Source organism: Narcine bancroftii, chromosome 9 (assembly GCF_036971445.1).
Source record: "Narcine bancroftii isolate sNarBan1 chromosome 9, sNarBan1.hap1, whole genome shotgun sequence".
In the NCBI taxonomy this organism is placed as follows: domain Eukaryota; kingdom Metazoa; phylum Chordata; class Chondrichthyes; order Torpediniformes; family Narcinidae; genus Narcine; species Narcine bancroftii.
This window is the reverse complement of record NC_091477.1, coordinates 39,414,167-39,435,517: the sequence shown is the minus strand read 5'-3', so window position 1 is coordinate 39,435,517 and position 21,351 is coordinate 39,414,167. Positions and strand designations below refer to the sequence as shown.

The window sequence follows — 21,351 nt, the reverse complement described above, 5'->3', positions numbered from 1 at the left end:
TTTTAAAGCAGATATGTGAGGCAGGCGTTTCTTTTTATAGAGTGGTGGGAGACCAAAATCCAAGTCAACCCCCAGCATCCGTCTCTGTGGCACACCACCCATTACGTCTAACAAACTTATTTTCTATCCATTCTAATGTGACCCTGGGTGAAGTTAATCAGGAGATGGGACTTTTCAACTTACAGCTTCAACAATTCTGTCTGTATCACGTCCCTGGTCTTAGACATTTTTCTTTCAGCGTCCCACCCCCAACCCCACTTCCAATTCCATATTTACAACCATTTCTAGGATATTACCCTCTGCAGTGAACACTAATTAAAATACCAATTTAATACATTTGCCATCTCCTTATTTTCCATTATTAATGCTGTGCAAAATTCAGTGATCAATTTCTGTGTTATTCCTTTTATGGAAGATTTATCTCACAAAAAAAAACATGTTACACTAAAACAATAATCTTAACATACCAAATGAATTAGGATGACTAAACCATGCAGTGCTGAATTCATCCTCCTAGAATGGACCAGATGAATGTTCAGGCCACTGCATTATGCAACCAGTTTGTACTGGATTTTTCCAATTCAATTACCCCTTAATTGGTATGCAAATAATACTTTTGAGCATTCCTTACATTCCTTTCAATATCAGTTCTGTACTCAAATATTTTTGCATCCAAAATCAATTTTGCCTTGTACAAAAATGCAGTTTGTTGTGAAAAGAAAACAGCATTAATTTTAGATAAAATTACCACAATGGGAAGTTTGTACTGACAGCACATGGTGCCATCATGTGATGTCAAGAATTACTACACCAACCTTTCATACACCAATCCTGCATTAATATTCCACTGAGCATTCAAAATTGGTCCAATTTTTATTCTTTCAATATCCTCTAATTCCAAAACTATTTATTGGTGCTGGGTTTCTTCAGAAAAAAAAATGTTTCCAACCTTACCATCAGATCAGAGTGGGAGTGGATATGCAGTATCTAAATAGTTTACCCTATTCAATTTTCAAACTCAGCTGCATTATCAGAGGAAACGTTTGTGGAGGGTACAACATCTCAACAGCAATGGAAACATTTAGGAAGGAGTCTCAACTAAACTATCCGAGGATCTTTCTGGCACATAATTGCATTGTATTATTGGAAAGATGAGGACCAAGATTTGTGCCTACCTCATGAGTTACAGTCACCAGTCCAATTAAATTAAAAGAGTACGAAACTTAAAGTGGGAACCGTACCCAGAATTACACCCAGAAAAATAACTGAAAAAGGTTTTGATTTCAATTGGACCAAATGTTGGCCACTTCCATGTCAGATGAACTTTTTTGGACTTCAATCAAAATATTGTCTCTCAGCCCCTCAATCTTCTGACTTAATTTTCTTCATGAAATCTCATATTAGGATAAACAACACAGAATGGGGGAGAATCAGATTACTTGAAATCCATTTCTGGGACTCCTCAATTCAATTCAATTCACAGGTCATTTCCCTGAAGGTGACTATCACGTGGCACCTCATAAAACAGATAATGTCAAGGACAAAGAATGATGTTTAAAATTTTGAACAAACGTTAAAGGACATGGAGTAAAAATAATTGCACAAGAGAAGAATCAATATAAATGTCAAAGTTTTGTGGGTCATTGATATGTTGGAAATATATTAATGATTGACTGTGGTTCAGGTATTGAATGACCATGTGATAAAGAGAGCTGGGTACAAACTTGGATAAGCTATAGGATCCAGTCATGTACTGCAGTGACAGTTATATCACCATTACCCTAATAGTAGAACTGTAATAATACCATGCTGCCTGTTAGACTAAGACTGCCCAATAAAAATCAATTTTTATGGTGTCTATAACTAACACAGAAAGACATTGAAAGGACCAAGGGAACCCTATCTCTGGATCAGTGGGGTGAGAGCAAAAGTGCAGGAAATAGAAAAGATGCAGAGGCTGGGTAGTTTCCTGAGAATGGAGGACACTTTGGATGTCCTGGAATGAAAGGCTTCAAATAAAAAGATACAGTGGAAACAGAGAAGCTGAGAGAAAAGGATGAAGTCCTGGCAAGGGACGGATGGGATGTAGTCCAGGCTAATAGACACCACCTTTCCACCGCCCACCCTCATCAGTCCATATTTATCCATTTGTCCTTTCAAACAACCAAGAAAGAAGACATAGTCAGGTGGTAATTGAAGATTAAAAATTGTGTAAAACTAAAGTTAGATACTTACCCCACCAGCTCATGTTCTGACTCATTTTGTCATGGGGAATGGTCACTGTTCAAGGATGGCCACAGGCAAGACACAGGAAGGAAAGTAAAAACAGAAGAGATTGCAGATTAAGTCTTGATGTCGTGTCTTAACCAGCTCCATTTTCCTTCACAGCTGCTGCCTGTCCTATTGAATTCCTTCAGCAACTTGTATTTTGCTCCAGTGGGTAAGGAAACACATATTTCAACTCCTAAGAAGGCAAGGTTGCTCAAAGATAACCCTGCAGGGAATTAAGATGTCCATTTGGGCATGCAGCTTAATGAAGAAGGTTAGTGGATGTGCATTGGTGAAATGCATTACCGAAACACAGCAGTCAATGTGCAGGAGGGAAAATGGGTGCAGCAACAACTCTGAACAGGGTTGTTATAGACTAAAAGGCAATCCAAAAAAATGACAAAGCATAAAATGTTGGAAACACTCAGCGGATCAGGCATCACCTGTGAAAGGAGAAGCAGTAGATGATTTGATCCTGGAATCCTTCATCAGTACTAGGAAATCTGTTAGTTTTCAGTGAATGAGAAGGTGTGGAAGAAATGTAAAAAATGGGAATATCCCTGATGGGCTGAATTCAAAGAGATTACCAGCACACTAAAATTATTTTTCTGTGTAATGTTTTATAAATTGAAGGTTTGGGACAAAAGGACAAGAAAAGCTGAAACAACTGCAGTGGCCAGTTCTGCTATGAAAGAGGGAACTACCTTTAAGGTGAACAACTCAATATTGAATATGTAAGACTGCAATGACAGACAGAAGAAGTGGTGTTGTTCCTTAAGCTTCTATTGATGCTCATTATATAACAATGCAGGAGGCCACAGACAGTGATGTTGAATTAAAGTAACAGGCCATCGGAAACTGTGGGTCACCCCTGTTCAGTCACACTGACATGCAAATAACATGCATAAGATAGTTACATTTACACCAATTATTGGATCAGGTCATGTCTAGAAAAAGTTGAATTGGGCTGGGTTCATTCTGGTCATAATTGAGTGTTAGGTTTATGCTTGATCAGATTTTGAGGAGGATTGATAAGAAATGCATTCTTTCACCCTAGATCCAATTACTTGTGATAAAGTATAGTTTTTTGCTCAGAATGTTACTTTCCAAATAGAGGGAAAGGAACTTGGATGATGGAAGCTGAATGCATTTCATCCAAACTTGATGATGATAAAGTCAACGTCAGCACCAAAGAAGCTAAGCCATGAGAAGGATCCAAAGAGACTCGCTGTGAACAATGTAGACTGGTTAAGCAGTGGAGCAAGAAGATAATGTGATGAGGGGTGGGGGGGGAGGGGGGGGGATAAACTTTTCCAATGTTCAAGAATAAAAAAAGATTTTATTTCAGAAATTGAGACCGCACTAACTTTGCTTTACATGGTGATTTGATCCTTAGTTCATAAACTCTGAAATTAACTTGTAGATGCAGAAACCTTTGAGGAAATCTCAGTATTTACTGCAAAGTGATCAGAACATGAGAGTAAAGGGCCCCTGTGCCAGTTTTGAGTGAAGCCATGAGGGTCTGAAGTTCGAGAGTGCACAAAGACTAAGGCAATCAGAACAGAAACGGATACTCATTGCTTCCATACCAACTGTCACTAATCTCATTTACTGGTACTTGCTCTCGGACCTTTCATTCCTTGGGATTCAAATGCTCTTCCAGATAATTTGCACATGCCATTAAAGCCTCTGCTTCTTCTCAGGCAGTGCACTTCAGGTTGCAACTACCCTCTGGGAGAGAAAATAGAATATGTGCATTAAAACAAGAACCCATACATGCTGAGCATGAATTCACACACAAATTGAAAAGTAGATCTTGCCTCTGTTTTCTCTCACCATGGAGGAGAAAAAGATCAGGATATTGATGATGGAAGGGGCGAGAGGGTCGCACGGAAGGAAAGGACAAAAAAGAGAAAGACCAGGATGAAAATCAAAAGGTCAAAGAGGAAAGATGTGAGAAGAAGGGGTCTAAAGTATGATCTCCAAAAACAACAAGAGCTGAAGTGGTTGGGGAGATGGCCAGAATTAATCAGGAGGAGATTGATCTGGGAGCAGAGATTTGTGTTGGAGGAGAAGTGCGGTATAGAGTAGCGAGCATGGAGAAGGTATCACAGAGAAGATCTATGTTACTAGAAAGCACATTGAGGGAAATGATTGATGGCTTGGAAATGAGGTACAAAAAAATCACCAGGGTATCAGTAGGAGATAGAAGAGTCTTGGAGGGGGCTGGAAGATCATGTAAAGGACAGCAATCTGACTGCAGGATGTTGGGGAATGATGTTTTGCAGTGTTGTGCAACTTCCAATCCTCAGTTTCAGGCTTTCCAGCAGCAACCAGGGTTGGGCCATGTAAGTAAAGTAGGAAAAAGATTTTTGGTCTCACCACATCTCTTTAGCGGACTCCATGTACAAATGCATCAAAACCATGTAGGATAATGATGAACTTCCTTGTGTACTAATTACATGCAAAGGATCCAATTGTGTGTAGCAGTCAGATTTCCAATTTAATTCTACGGTACATCTTATAAAATTGTAAGAAAAGAGCATATGACAACATTTGTCAACCAAGAGGTGTTGCTACAAATTCCTTGGTGAAATCACACCTGCAATACTGTCTCCATGTCAGTTACTTTACTTAAATGAGGATATGACCTGAAGGAAGTGGAGTGAAAGTGTATCAGATTGACTGGAGAATGCTAATGTGCTGCTTCCTGTGAGTATACTCTCTCTCTCTCTCTCTCTCTCTCTCTCTCTCTCTCTCTCTCTCTCTCCCTCTCTCTCCACAGTGCACTCTTCTAATCACAGGAATCAATTGGGTACAAGTTCAATTTTTGACCTCCAAGAATTACAACTCATGATTTCAAGGCTAGGAATTGACAGTTAGGGATGAGGAAAGCACGATTCCTTTTCTACACAATGTCACCACTTCCCGGCCTTCCTCTCATTTCCTTCACTGTCACCTGTCATATTATTAACATTGGATCATTTTGCCTAGAAAAGTGATAAATGCGACTAACATAATCAACTGGCACTTAAAAAGTAATGATGTATTGGATCAGTTTATACAGTTTTACAGCTTAGCAATAAAAGTATGTTGCCACCACTGTAAAAATAATAGAATTGTCACTCAGAATGGATAGCCTGAAAAGATGCCTTTGAAGCTTTTCAACAGGGTGCCCCCTGACTGCTAGTTAATTAAAACGAACTCTTAAAATTCATATTTTTTCTTTGATTCACTTTCAGCTGCAAAGAGCGATTACTTAAATACTATATTGAAGATTCAATTTATTGTCATGTAATTAAACAACATCATATTACAAGAAATTGATTTTGCTTGCTGTAAGGCAGAAAGATTCGCCATCAGCATAAATTCCCTCAAGTGCCTCTAACAGTCAGAGAAAGAGAGTTTGCCTCCAGCAGGCCCCGCAGGAACACAGTTCAAACCATTGGCAACCTCCTACACCACTATATATACACCATCAACCTCAATGACTTCTTGAAAGAAGAAAACTCTACAAAACTTCATTGACAAAAGCCATCTGAGGAAATAATTATAATGTTCATGGTATGGATGAGCAGAGAAATCCTGAAATTTGGTGCTTGTGTTCCATCTATTGGTGTTAGGAAGTAAAATCTAAAGGTAATTTGATTAGCGGCAGCTCCACTGCTACAGAAAGAACACAAACAGGTTGAGCTCAGTGAGCAGAACTGATTTATTGCACGCTGCTGGGCTGGTCTTATACTCCTAGCCCGGACCTGGCTGAGAACCGCGCTGGGGTGTGCAGACGTCACCCGGGAGTCACGTGGTCTCCCAATGTGGACTTCTGAGCCCTCTGCTGAGAAGAAGGGGAAACCCCCCCCCCCCCAATGGTGCCATTTTGGCTGGCTGCCCCGCCGCGTAGATTACAAGCAGGCCGGTTCGCCTGCCTAGTGGTGTGCCACCACACAGCCTCCCATCCCCCCAGAACTGGCACCAATGTCCTTTTTAGCTGGGCAGTCTCGCTTCTTGGGGTGGGCCACAATCACTGGTTCAGTGGGGTCGAGGTGCGCTGGCTTCAGCCTGTCCACAGTAAACAGTTCTCGCCTGCCATCAATGTCCAGCATGAACATAGACCCTGAACGCTGGACAACCTTGTACGGCCCCTCGTAAGGTCTCTGCAGAGGTGCGGCGGGAGGGCCCCGCAAAATAAAAACATACTCTGTGGAAAGCAGCTCGCTGAGGATGTGAGATGGCTGTTTGCCATGTCTGGGCGGTGGTGGGGGTGTGAACGAGTCCAAGCGGGCCTGGAGGTGTGGAAGCAGCTTGTGTGGCGACCGCTGGGGGTTGTGAGGTGCGTTGATGAACTCACCAGGAAGTGCCAGCGGTGCGCCGTAGATCAGCTCAGCTGATGATGCCTACAGATCCTTCTTGGGCGTGGAGCAAATGCCCAGGAGCACCCAAGCCAGCTCATCCACTCAGTCGGGACTGGTGAGGCGGGCCATGAGTGCTGACTTAAGGTGGTGGTACAGACACTCGACCAGCCCTGTGGGTGATAGGCCATGGTGCGGTGTAGCTCGATCCCCAACCTGTTGGCGAGCTGTGCTCAGAGCGCAGAGGTGAACTGGGCGCTATGATTGCTGGTGAAGTGATTTGAAATGCCAAACCGGGCAACCCAACCGTGCAACAGCGCTCGGGAGCAGGACTCCATGGAGGCATCCGGCATCGGGATCGCCTCGGCCCAATGAATGGTTCAGTCCACCACCATGAACAAGTAACGGTTGCCCCAGGAAACAGGTAAGGGCCCGACTATGTCCATGTGAATGTGGCTGAACCATTCTCGGATGTGCTCAAACTCTTGCATGGGTGCCCTGGTGTGCCTGTGTACCTCGGACATTTGGCAATGGGTGCATGTTCTGGCCCAGCCCGCGATCTGCTTCCGCAGCCTGTGCCAGACAAACCGCTCTGCCACCATCCAGACCATGGACCTGATGGACAGGTGCGAAAGGTCGTGGATGTGATGGAAGACTTGCCTGCACCACTGCTGGGGAAACACTGGCCAAGGGGTGCCCATGGAGACATTGCACAGGACGGTGCTTCTGCCACTCGAAGTCGGGAGTCCTGAAGGCTCACGTCTCCTCGTCGGACTTCTGGTCCCGGGCGAGCTGGTCGAAGTCGAGGCCAGGCGTCAGCGCGCAGATGGCTGGTCACGAGAGTGCATTGGTGACCACTTTGTCCTTCCCCACCTTGTGCTGAATGTCAGTGGTAAACTCTGACGTGAAGGAGAGGTGACGTTGTTGGCGGGCCAACCAGGGGTCCTTTGCCATCGCAAGTGCCTGGGTGAGGGGTTTGTGGTCAGTTAAGATGGTAAAAGTCCTCCCCTCCAAGAAATAGCAGAAATGCCGCACCACCAGGTACATGCCCAGTAACTCATGGTCAAAAGCGCTATACTTCCACTCTGGTGGGTGGAGAAGCTGGCTGAAGAATGCCAGCGGCTTCCATTGTCCATTCACCTGGTGCTCCAGGATGGCACTGATGGCTATGGCAGATGCATTGACAGAGAGCACCATATGCAGGTCGGTGTGTGGGTGGGCGAGCATGGTAGCCTTCGCGAGGGCATCCTTGGTGCCCTCGAATGCACTGCAGGCCTCTGGGGTCCAGGTGAGCGTAGTGTGCTTGGCTGCGATGAGGGCAAATAGCGGCTGCATGATGTGCACAGCTCCCAGGATGAATCGGTTGTAGAAGTTGCCCATGCCCGTGAACTCCTGCAGCCACTTGAGATTGTCCAGATGTGGGAATTCATTGATACTGGCGACCTTCGTAGTGGTGGGCATAGCTCCCTCGGTCATAATGGTATGGCCCAGGAACTGCATGGACTCTTTCCCAAACTGGCACTTGGCTGGATTGATGGTGAGGCCAAAGTCGGCCAGCCGGGAGAAGATGGGCAGGTGGGCCTTGTGTTGTGCCCGATCCCTGCTGGCAATGAGGATGTCGTCTAAGTAAATGAAGAGGAAATCCAGATCCCTGCCCACTGAGTCCATGAAGCGCTGGAAGGTCTGAGCGGAGTTCTTGAGCCCGAATGGCATGCGAAGGAATTCGAACAAGCTGAAGGGGGTGATGATGGCCGTCTTGGGTATGTCCTCAGGGTGCACCGGAATTTGGTGATAGCTGCGCACCAGGTCAACCTTGGAGAAAACCATTGTACCATGCAGGTTGGCTGTAAAGTCCTGGATGTGAGGGATGGTGTGACAGTCAGGAACTGTCGCCTCATTGAGCCGTCGATAGTCTCTGCAGGGGCGCCAGCTGCTGGAGGCTTTCGGGATTAGGTGGAGTGGTGAGGCCCACAGGCTGTCAGACCGCCAAATGATCCCCAGCTCCAACAGATGCGAAAACTCCTCCTTCACCACCTGGAACTTGTCAGATGGGAGCCAGCGTGCGTTGGCGTGAACCGGTGGGCCCTGGGTGGGGATGAGGTGGAACACCCCGTGGCGCAGCGAGGCAGTGGTGAACTGTGGCTTGAGGAGGGTTGGATTTGCTGGAACTCGTCTCTGGGCATGCTGATCGTGGCCATCTGTGGCTGCTCTGTGCAGGAGGCGTCGAGGCAAACAGCCTGGAAAGTACAGGCATCCACCAGGCGCCTACTCCAAATGTCCACCAGAACCCTGTGGGCGAGGAGGAAGTCGGCACCCAGGATGGCGGTCGAAAGGGATGAGGTGGTGAACTTTCATGAGAACTTTTGTCGGCCGATCTGGAAGTGGACTGTCTTGTCTCCATACATCCAGATCTCTGTTGTGTTGACCGCACGGAGGGGAGGTCCTCAAGTTTGGTTCCTGGACTCGATGGTAATGGCCGGGATGATGCTGATCTGGACCCCAGTGTGAACGAAGAACTGCCGGTCACTGACTGAGTCCCGCAAGTAGAGGAGGCTGTGTCCTTGGCCAGCCACCGCAGCCATTAACAGCGTTCGGCCTGCTCGTTTCACTGGAACGAGCAGGGCTGACGACACTTCCGAGTCTTGGCTCCCCAGTGCTAAAGGTAGAAGCAGAGGCCTGGAGCGGATGCCTTGCCCCTGGTTATGCTTTTGGTGGCCCCTGCAGGGGCCAGATGCTCTACCGCAGTGCTACGGCTGGGCTTGGTGTGGTCATGCCCATGCCTCATGACCTGCTGGACCACCGAGCCCTCTTGGAATCGCTTGGGCCATAGCTCTTAGGCCTTCTGAGCAACCTTCCTCAGGTCGGTAAAGCTCTCTTGTGCCAGTAATGGCCAGATATCCTCGGGCAGATGGTCAAGGAAAATGAGCTCGAAGAGTGGGTAGTTGGTGTGATCATCCATGAGCGCGAGCTTCTCGTCCATCAGCTCCAGTGGAGACCTGTCCCCCAGGGCGTCGAGGTACAGCATCTGAGCTGCACGCTGACACCTGGATAGTCCAAGAGATCCGGTAAGCCCTCACTTGATGGTCTCGTATTTATCTTTGGCGGGTGGGTGCTGAATGAGGTGCAGCACGCATTTGGCAGTGGCCTGGTCCAGGGCAAAAACCACATGGTAGAACTTGGTCATGTCCGATGAAATCTGGCAGAGGTGAAACTGAGCCTCCGTGTGGCCGAACAAGGTCTCCAGTTCCTGAACCCAGAATTCAGGCTATAGCACTGATCCCAGGTTCACTCAATATGGGTTCAAAGAAGTTTGAACCAGTCGGGGTCAACAATTGTAGCGGCAGCTACACTGCTACTGAAAGAACACACAACGAGACGGGTTGACCTCAGTGAGCAGAAGTGATTTATTGCAGGTTGCTGGGCTGGACTTGTACTCCCACCCCAGACCTAGATGAGAACCGGACTGGGGGGGGAGGGCGTTAATGTCACCCGGGCATCACGTGGTCTCCCAGCGTGGGCTTCTGAGCCCCGTGCTGAGAAGAAGGGGAAACCCCTGACGGCGCCATTTTGGCCAGTTGCCCTGCCGCGTGGATTACAAGCGGGGCCGGTTCGCCTGCCTAGTGGTTAGCCGCCATGCTTGCAGATATATTATCCTGGGAACAGTGCAGATTGCAAAGTGCTCTCTTGGAAAGGAAATATTACAACTTTACTACAAATGAGCATCTAGAAATATTTAACCTGAATAAAGAGCTTACATGATTTCTTGTCCATGGTACAATTTGTATTTTAATGGACACATGGCAAAGAAGGATCCTTTGCAGTTTTTTTAGTATATTTTTTGTTGAGTCAAGATTCTCTCTTGCACTAAATGTTTCATACTTAACATAGATTGGTAGGATTAGCTGAGACATGCAGCAGCTCCACTGAAAACTGGAAGTTGGATTCAGTAATATTATTGTGGAGGTGGTCTGTTAATAACAGGAATTAATATTCTAGTAATCAATTTTTATTGCTAGAAGGTGAAGTGTAAACAAATATTGGTTTTGTATTTATGTTCAAGCACGGTTGAAAAGATTAGAAAACAAATTTCCCACATTTAAAATAGTTTTATAAATGCTTACAGGACCATTTTGTCTCAGTTAACATATTTAAATAGAAGATCAACACAATGAGGTTAATTGTAAACTGTAATGTGACCTGAAGAACAGCTTAGGTATTACAGAAAAACATTAAATAATGAGGAATAATTTCAGTCAGTTCATATGATTAATATGGCTGGAATTTATTTGCATGAAAGAGCTGTATATCTCTTTGAAATAAAAGTACTCACTTTTCATTTCTGTTCTACATAAAAATGGACTGTGTCATGAATTTGCAAAGCCAACTATATTCTGTATTTTGCAGAGTCTAGTTTTTATTGCTTTTACTTTATACTTTTTTAATGCAGAGCTTTAGTAATATCCTTGAAGTGGAAGAATGATAATAAAGGTTGAGTCTCAGTAATAAATAAGGAGTTTGTCTATCCCCAGTCATTCTTTTGCAGACTTAGATGGAGTTGTGTTACTCCGTAATGTGTGATTGAAAAGTAGACAGGCACTTGAAGATGAAACGGAGATCATCATGCGTGGTTTTTGAACCAGGAGACATAATCTATTGCTACAATCATTAATATAATCTCCTTTCCCAAGCCACAAAACAAGATTAGATTGTGTTTTCTAACTGTAACCATGATTGCCCATGGGGCAGAATTATTTCAAAGGCTTTATATTACTGGGAATTTAAATAAGTAAAAACTTACAATCATGATTATGGGCAGCACAGTTAAGTGTTGCAGTTAGCACAAGATGACTCAGGTTCAAATCCAACACTGTCAATAAGGAGTATGTACGTTCTCCCCCCCTGACCACATTGATCTACTCCAGATGCTCCAGCTTCCTCCCTCGGTCCAGAGATGTATGGATTAGTAGTTGAACTGGTCACATGGGTGCATTTGGGGCAGCACAGGTTTGTGTGTCAGAGGGTCTGTTACTGTGCTACAAATTTTAAAAGTGTTGCATCCCAGTGTTGAGCTCCATCTTATTTAGCAATGCATTTATTTACTTTTTACAACTGTTCATGGATCATGGAACACACAACAGAAATAAATAGAACTCTGACAAAATGAAATTGTGTCAAAAAAAGGAGTAGCCCTTATATTGCACAGGAATGAATGTAAAATGTATTAGTCAAATTTATACATTATAAAATGGAGATATGTGTAAATATTACAATCTTTGGCTTGGCTTCGCGGACGAAGATTTATGGAGGGGGTAAAAAGTCCACGTCAGCTGCAGGCTCGTTTGTGGCTGACAAGTCCGATGCAGGACAGGCAGACACGATTGCAGCGGTTGCAAGGGAAAATTGGTTGGTTGGGGTTGGGTGTTGGGTTTTTCCTCCTTTGCCTTTTGTCAGTGAGGTGGGCTCTGCGGTCTTCTTCAAAGGAGGTTGCTGCCCGCCAAACTGTGAGGCGCCAAGATGCACGGTTTGAGGCGTTATCAGCCCACTGGCGGTGGTCAATGTGGCAGGCACCAAGAGATTTCTTTAGGCAGTCCTTGTACCTTTTCTTTGGTGCACCTCTGTCACGGTGGCCAGTGGAGAGCTCGCCATATAACACGATCTTGGGAAGGCGATGGTCCTCCATTCTGGAGACGTGACCCACCCAGCGCAGCTGGATCTTCAGCAGCGTGGACTCGATGCTGTCGACCTCTGCCATCTCGAGTACTTCGACGTTAGGGATGAAAGCACTCCAATGGATGTTGAGGATGGAGCGGAGACAACGCTGGTGGAAGCGTTCTAGGAGCCGTAGGTGGTGCCGGTAGAGGACCCATGATTCGGAGCCGAACAGGAGTGTGGGTATGACAACGGCTCTGTATACGCTTATCTTTGTGAGGTTTTTCAGTTGGTTGTTTTTCCAGACTCTTTTGTGTAGTCTTCCAAAGGCGCTATTTGCCTTGGCGAGTCTGTTGTCTATCTCATTGTCGATCCTTGCATCTGATGAAATGGTGCAGCCGAGATAGGTAAACTGGTTGACCGTTTTGAGTTTTGTGTGCCCGATGGAGATGTGGGGGGGCTGGTAGTCATGGTGGGGAGCTAGCTGATGGAGGACCTCAGTTTTCTTCAGGCTGACTTCCAGGCCAAACATTTTGGCAGTTTCCGCAAAGCAGGAAACTATTTCTACTAAATAGAATAATACCTAGTGTCGCCGAGAATATTCTCCCAGAATCACAGTGCGGCTTTCGCGCAAACAGAGGAACCACTGACATGGTCTTTGCCCTCAGACAGCTCCAAGAAAAGTGCAGAGAACAAAACAAAGGACTCTATATCACCTTTGTTGACCTCACCAAAGCCTTCGACACCGTGAGCAGGAAAGGGCTTTGGCAAATACTAGAGCGCATCGGATGTCCCCCAAAGTTCCTCAACATGATTATCCAACTGCACGAAAACCAACAAGGTCGGGTCAGATACAGCAATGAGCTCTCTGAACCCTTCTCCATTAACAATGGCGTGAAGCAAGGCTGTGTTCTCGCACCAACCCTCTTTTCAATCTTCTTCAGCATGATGCTGAACCAAGCCATGAAAGACCCCAACAATGAAGACGCTGTTTACATCCGGTACCGCACGGATGGCAGTCTCTTCAATCTGAGGCGCCTGCAAGCTCACACCAAGACACAAGAGAAACTTGTCCGTGAACTACTCTTTGCAGATGATGCCGCTTTAGTTGCCCATTCAGAGCCAGCTCTTCAGCGCTTGAAATATTACAATACACATCTGCTAAATCATAGAGGTTCCTGCCCCAAGATAGCAGTGCCCATGATTGGCAGTGAATCAGAAGGGCTGCGAGCTCAAGATGATCAGTGGACCGGAACATGGCAACAGAGCGTGAGGAGAAGCCTGGGAGATTACCCTGAAGAAAAGGTGGTCACGACAGCAGACTAGAGAGGGGATCAAGAACAGGAAGGACTCACACAGACTGTGGCCTGCTGGAGACTGGGAGCTGAAGGACTGACATCCGGCTGCAGGCTGCTAGGGACTGAAGGCCTAAGGACTCACATTGTGGCGTGCTGTCGGTCAGAAGCAAACACACAAAACCAAAAGACTGTACAACAGGCTTTATTCGACGTAAACTTCCACAGAGCCGGCTGGGAGATTGTGCTGCTGTGACCTCTGAGTGACTTCGAAGGGCCGGCTCAGGCTTATATCCCGGAGGGTGATTGACGCCCGACCGGGCGGGGCTTGGTCCATTCAGGTCGGCTGATTGACAGCCAGCCAGGTATTGTCTTGTCCCCATGCTCTTCTGCAGGTACAGAGGTTTCCCCCTGCAGTAGGCCAGTGGAGTACCACCACATACATAGACTGTGACTGCTGGGGACTGACAGCTGAAGGATTCACATAGGCTGTGACTGCTGGAGACTGGAGGCCTAAGGTCTCATACCAAGCTGTGGGGTGCTGGAGACTGGTGGCTGAGGGGCTCACCTCGGCTATAGGCTGCTGGAGATTAGAGACTGAGGGGTTCACTCAGGCTGCGGGCTGCTGAAGACTGGCAGCTGAAGGAATCACACAGGCTGTGGGCTGCTGGGGACTGGCGTCAGAGGGGCTCACTCAGACTGCAGGCTACTGAAGACTGGCAGCTGAGGGAATCACACAGGCTGCAACCTGCAGGAAATTGGCTCATGGGAACCGGGTGCTAATGAGAAGGAGAGCTCCGAACAGGCCTCGGGCGCTGACAGATTCCTAATCATCTTGGTGGTTCAAAACTGGGAGCTCAGGATCACCGCTGGAATTGACAGAAGGCTGTGCGGCTGCAGAGGCCAAGGGAGTGCAGGAAGTGAATCCACAGACATTCAATGTCTCTGAATGGAATCTCTTTTGCTTCTCGTTCTCTCATTGGTAGGGTGCTGGACAATGTATTATGCTTCAAGCCTTAAAGCTTGAAAAAGTTGTGTATTTATTACATGTCAATGAAGGAATCTTGTGAATACAAAAGTTGGGCATTTCAACATGTAATGCCACAAAATGATAATTGTTGACAGAATGGCCAGCTGTCTATAACAATATATGAATCCAGGTAAAACTTATCAACCACACACATTAAAAACAATTATCTTCCAATGAAAACTATAGCTAATACTTGTCAAAGGGCTGCTTTATAAAATGTCTGCTTAATTATTGTGATAGTACAGATCTATCACCAATGTATATAGTGTATATAGTTACAGTATCTAGACTGTGCTTACAGCGATTGGCTGAGAGCTAAGCCACACCTACTGTCTGGGCCTTAAAGGGTTGTGTCCCTAGCCAGGTCGGATCATTCCGGACTGGTCGGCCACCTGTGAAGAGCTCCTGTCTTTTGCTAATAAAAGCCTTGGTTTGGATCAACAAGTCTTTGATTCTTTCGACGAGCTCTACAATTATCAATCTGCATAATGTCTCAATTATGTTTTAAAGTTCAATTACTTTATAATTTTTCCATTTTTCTAAAATGATTCCAGAGGACTGGAAAATTACCCTTTAAGAAGAAAGAGAGGCAAAAGACAGAAAAGTATAGGTCTACTAGCCTAACTTTAGTAGTTAGCAAGATTCCAGAGTCCACTATTAAGGTTGGGTACAGTTGTACCTCTTTAATCCAGTGACGTTGGGACCTGGTCACTGCCGGACCACAGAAAATGCCAGAAAACAGAAATTGACCCCTAAGGAACCCCCGATGTAAACATTTCAAAGGTAGAACAAAGCTTAAAACCAGAAATAATTCTGTGGGGTGGCATGGTTAGTGTAGTGGATAGCACAACGCATTTACAGCGCCAGCGATTGGTACCGGGGTTTGAGTCCAGTGCTGTCTGTAAGGAATTTGTCTGGAGCTTGAACTAACGGTGGCAGATTCAAACGTGCCACCTACAGGAGTTGCCGGACCACAGAGCACCAAATAAGAGAGGTACAACCTGTACTTGAAAGCGCATGATAAAATAGGCTGTAGTCAGCATGGCTGCCTGACAAATCTGTTGGAGTTTCTTGAAGAAGTAACAAGCGGGACATACAAAGAAGAGTTGGTGGATGTTGTTCAACACATGAGGCTGCTAAACAAAATAAGAGTCCATGACAGGAAATGTTCTATCATGGATGGAAGGCTGGCTTACTAGAAGGCAAAGAGTGGGAATAAAGGGACCTTTTCTGGCTGGGTGCCGGTGACTAGTGGTGCTCCACAGGGAATGTTGGGTCCACTACTTTTTGCATTGGATCTAAATGATTTAGATGATGGAATTAAAGGCTTCATGGCCAAGTAGCGGATATGCAAAAATGGGCAGAGGGGCAAGTAGTGTTGAGGAAACAGAGAGTCTGCAGAGGATCTTCGACATGTTGGGAGAATGGGCAAAGAAGTGTTGGATGAAAAAGAGTGTAGGGAGTGTGTGGTTATGCACGTTAGTAGAAGGAATATAGGCATAGTCTAATTGTTAAATGGGAGGAGAATTCAGAAAGTGGGGGTCCAAAGGGATGTGGGAGTTCTCGTGCAGGATTCACTGAAGATTAACTTGCAGATTGAGACAGCAGTAAGGAAGCCAAATGGAATGTTACATTCATTTCAAGAGGACTAGAATATAAAGGTAAAGATATAATGCTGAGGCTTTGTAAAGGTGTTGGTCAGGCCACATTTGGAGTATTGTGAGCAGTTTCATACCCATTTCTCAGGACAGATATGCTAGTGTTAGAGAGGATCCAGGGGAGGTTAATGACAATGATCCCAGGGATGAGAGGGTTAACATGTGAGGAGTGTGGATGGCTTTAGGCCAGTACTTGCTGGCATTTAGAAGGATGGGGGTGGGCAGTATTGAAAGGGTTTGACAGAGTGGATGGGGAGAGGATGTTTCCAGTAGTGGGAGGGTCTAGGACCAGAGGGCACAATGTCAGAATAAAAGTATGGTATATCCCTTTTGAAAAGATGAGGTTTCTTCAGTCACAGGGTGGTGAATCTATGGAATTTGTTGTCATGGGTGGCTGTGGAGGTCAAATCAATGGGTAGTTTTAAAGCAGAGATTGATAGATTCTTGATCAGTAAGGGCATCAAAAAAGGTTGGAGCATGGGGTTGATGTCAGCTATGATTTGAATTGCAGAGCAAACAATAGGGCCAAATGGTTTAATTTTGCTCCTTAAGTCTTATGATCTGTGGTCTTAATTTGCTAGCTGTCACCTTTTGCAGTCTGCTAACCAGACACCGGGGAAGCAAAAACACAATTTGGGAAGCTACTTTTGTATAAAATTAGAACTTTCATCTGAAAGTTACACCAGTCCAAATAAGATCCTCTATCTTTCAATGGACCTAAAGACCACTTTGCCCATAAAACCAATGATTAACAGGATGTATGGTCCTCAATGCCAGCTTTCATTACATCCATTTAAGACAGTTCCAGCACGCAGTTAAATTAAGATTTAAATTCATTAATTGGCATATTAAACACATCAAAATCTTAAAATTATAGTTTTAAAGTAATATTCCTTGTTTACATTTGTTTATCCATTCGTGTTTTAGACACAATTTTAAGAGTTTGTTTTTTGATAAATGCTTTTTCCTAACAGTGCATTGGAGGGCTATTATTAAGCATATTTTCATGGTTTAAAAAAATCTTCACACACAGCCCAATTACAGGTTTGAACCTCCGATCGTATGGAAATAAAGTCGGGCTCAAGTTTTATCAAACAGTTATCTTGGGAATTCAGTACAAATCCAAGCATAATTCGATTCACGCAACCTGACGACCGTAAATTCATATTTTATTTGGACCATGGGAATCTCTGAATGAAAACCATTTAGCTGACGGATGTTTGGTTTTATGGGTTTTACGAAGACTTCCAATTGTCCGACATCCTCGTTCAAACACATGATACCAAGCCCAGTCCCGTCGACGGCCACGGAGAGCTGAATTTCACCCACAGAGGATACAGGCGATTCGAAAAACAAATGGGCTCACAAACATGCTGGCGGGATGTAGGAAAGGAGGGGCAAAGGTGGGGGGGTTGGTAAGGTATGAGGTTGTTTCATTTCACTACACCGTGGAAGCGGGCTTCATAATATCTGACAGCGCTGTTGGAAATAAGGGTTTTAAACGTTTCATTTTGCAAGTTAGTTAACCTTTGCTTGTCTCTTCAAAGCTCAGTAAATTAACGATAACGAGTTTGTTATATAAATGTTCACTGTGTGTGTATATCTATTAAAACAATGAATATGAAATAATCAGGAAATGTTAAGCCGATTAGCGAAAGAGATGTCGTTATCAAACCTAAACACGTCTGCTTGCTATATTCCGGGAAGAAAATGTCAATGTAATTTGTGGGATAGAAGTGGTGCGTCAATTTACCAGGCACGGTAAACACGATAGAAGGTGAGGCTTTTCATTCACTGGAAGCCACACAGCCCGGGAGTGGAGGCGACCGGTCCGTCAGCCGACTGGCTCCACTCCTGGACTGTGTTCTGAAAGAGAATATTTGTGGCCCAAAATAACCCCGTCGGGGTTGAAGAGTAAAAATCCATTTATTTTGAGTCATTGGTCGCGAAGGAAACAGGAACAAAACAAGATACAGACATGAATTAGCAGGGTGTGAATTGTTCACTAGGCGACTTCAGATCAATTCGATAATATTTGGCAAATACACGATTAATTTGAACCTCACAAAATTGTGACAGCGGAAATCGATATTTATCAGACTGTAAATATTGTGAACGGGTTTTTTTTTAAAAATGAAGCACTCGTATATCATTGACTTTGTAAAATGACTACATGCCGTGTATTGCAATGTAAAAGTCACCTTTTAGTTCTCATCTTCACCAACAAGTTTTAGAATCTGTTTCCCTGTCTGTATCCCGACAATTCGCTATTGGCCACGGAGCCTGAACCCGTAAACGAACTTTTTTTCGTGGTTATTGATGTGATGTTCAGAGGCAACCCCCCACCCCAATCATCTCATTGCGCTACACAAGGAGAGAGGAATCCAACTCTGGGTGTGGTGGAGCTATGCCAAGGCATCACTTTCCAGCCTCTTGCGTACACAGGCGACATTGTTTAAAAACACAATGAAATCGAGGTCTAGGTTTTGGTTGTATTGTGTGGCATCAGATTACCATCCTGAATCCATGTGTGGAAGCACATTTGCACACTTTTAAATCCATGCAGGTAAGATTTTTTTTAAGCCTTCGGTCTGTTACGGCCAGTGACAGAGAGCACCAAATATAAAGTTTCGAAGGCACAATTCCTTCCTTAATCAATAAAATTCTTTCCCCAACACATCAGAACACCAATTCAATGTGCCTGGGTAGGAATTCAAAATTAGCCATCATGGAAAGTGTTACTGTGGGCTTTTTTTTCTGCAAATGACTTGGAATCGTTTGATTAATTCGATTGATATGTACTTTCCTTCATTACAGTTAAAATTCCTTCATTACAACTTATATTGATTAAGGAATAAAATGTGTGCCTTCAAAACTTTATATTTGGTGCTTTCTGTCACTGGCCTTAACAGGCCGAAGGCTTTAAAAAAAATCTTACCTCTATATATCATTCCCTTATCCACTAGACACATTGCACTTTCTGTAGGAAAGCACCTCGCAATCTACATCTCACCTGGTGCTGTTATTATCCTGGCATCCCTCAGGATGGCTCCCGCAAAACCAGGGCTTCTTGGATGACTGTGGAAATAGAGAAATTTACACTAAATAAATAGCAGGATACCAATGAATTGTCGGCAGAAATTGAGATGGTGGAGGCAATGAACAGGGTTAAAATTGATAGGGAGTATGTGCTGGAGAGGTTGGTTATTCTTGGAGTAAATATCACTTGGCGTGTATGGCATATGTTTAATGTAACAGACGGAATCAGGGATGGACATGGTCGAAGAACTTACCGTGACATTTGACTCTAGACTAATGCAGGTGCCAGAAGGGAGGTAAATGGTCAACGTTACACATCCTTGCTCAAAAAAGGGGTTGGGCATTCCTGGTATTGAAGGGCTAATAAAAGTAACATTCATAATACATAAGCTTTTAGAAATCTAATCAGGAAAAAATACAGACACTTGGTAGAATTAATTAGTAAAGGCCAGCATGGTTTGTATTTTGAAAAATGAATTGAAATACCATTTGAATTAAATAAAGTGGAAGGGTTAAGAGGATAAAGTAATGGAGGGAAACTGATTGGATTGCTCAACATTGAATCAAAATTGACATGATCCTGTGCCATCCTGTGATAGAGAGATTCTTTGTGTCCCACTGAAATCCTGAACACATGTGCACTTTGTGTCAGTATGAAGGCATGTGTGTGTGTGTGTCTACCACAAGTATCCCTGTTCCTCCATCTATTTAAAATTATGCAATATATTCCATATTTGTCCATAGCTACCAGAATAAATTAATTCACACTTTTCTCAATTAAATGTATCCTGCATCTGTTTGACAATCTCTTATTAGAGTCTACCATTCTCGCTGAATTACAGGTTTTGAAATTATATTCTGTATTTAGATTTCCTTATATAGCAGAAAGAACAGTGATCCCAGCACTAACCTGTGGAGTACACTGTTGTGCTTTCTTTCACTCCTGCTTTCTGTTCCATTGTCAATTATCTACCGATACAAACTTGGTCTCTGATCCTCACAGGTTTTCTTAGCCTTTGAGATCGGGGCAGAGATTCTCAAAAGCGGTTGCTCAATATAATGTGAGGTGGAAAAAGTATCTTTGATTACCAAATATGACACCCACCACCTAATTCAGTATTTTTGCTGCTGTTTTGTACCGGCATGTAGATGGTCAGGAACTCGTGGAGTCATAGATAGAGCACAGAACCTTTCCCTCAGCCCCATATATGTCAATTTTAAAGCCATTATTGGATACAATCCTATCCCAACTTATTTTTACTTCTCCAGTTTGATGTGAAAGGTTAGTACAGTATCATGGAAGTGGTGCTATTAGGTTCAATATGCCCCCCCCCCCCAAAAAAAAAACAAGGAAATGACAGGCTTTCTAACTTCTGTTGAATTTTAGCTATTATTCAGTGGAAGTATTCCTGCTTCAGAATCAAAAGATGTGATGCTCAGTTTACATTCCAGGCACTTGACCACACAGTCCTGAGGAAGTTCTGCACTGCTGAAGACATCTCTTTTTGAAGTGACCTTAAATTCAGAGCACTTATGACTTCTCAGTGGACCCTCAGACACTATCTGAAAGAGGAGATTTCTTCCCAGTGCTCTGGCAAATATCTACCCCAAGAGCACAGGACAGATTGTCTTGTCATTGTCACACTAAAGATTGTGTTTTGCACTGACATGGTTTGGCAGTGATTTGATTTCGGGACACCTTGAGATCATGAGATAGACATTCAGACCAACTACCTGCTGAATCACCTATTACCCAAAGACCTGATTACAAAAATTAAATTAGCAAAATAACTGATCAAATGCTTAAGCTGCTCAAAACAGAGATGTCACACCATAAAAGTTGATTGCACCTATTTTATCTGCATTTATATCCAACATTTTAAATGTCCCTAATATAAATTCTACCACCTTCACCAAATCAGTAGTATACAATAATATGCACTTTAAATCCGAGCTCTCAATTACTAAATTACAGGGTTTGGGCATGATGGCATATTAATTACATACATAGAGCACTTCTGGCTGCCCTATTTATTGATCATGGCTCACAAGCTTCTTTCCTT

The 21,351-nt window shown here is 44.3% G+C and overlaps 1 protein-coding gene across 2 annotated transcripts in view; it reads right to left on the bottom strand.

Annotated features, from left to right (window-relative positions):
* Positions 1 to 2,264: 2,264 nt before the first annotated feature.
* LOC138743446 (vesicle transport protein SEC20-like) overlaps positions 2,265 to 21,351 on the bottom strand; it is a 193,073-nt gene continuing 173,986 nt past the window's right edge. The window contains exons 19-20 of one of the 2 annotated variants that reach the window (XR_011344897.1): positions 19,263 to 19,327; positions 2,265 to 2,280 (exon numbers count right to left, since the gene is read on the bottom strand). The gene's annotated coding sequence lies outside the window, so the exon portion shown is untranslated. Of the gene's footprint in view, positions 2,281 to 19,262; positions 19,328 to 21,351 lie in introns of those variants that run through there. The other variant, XR_011344899.1, reaches the window with a different exon arrangement.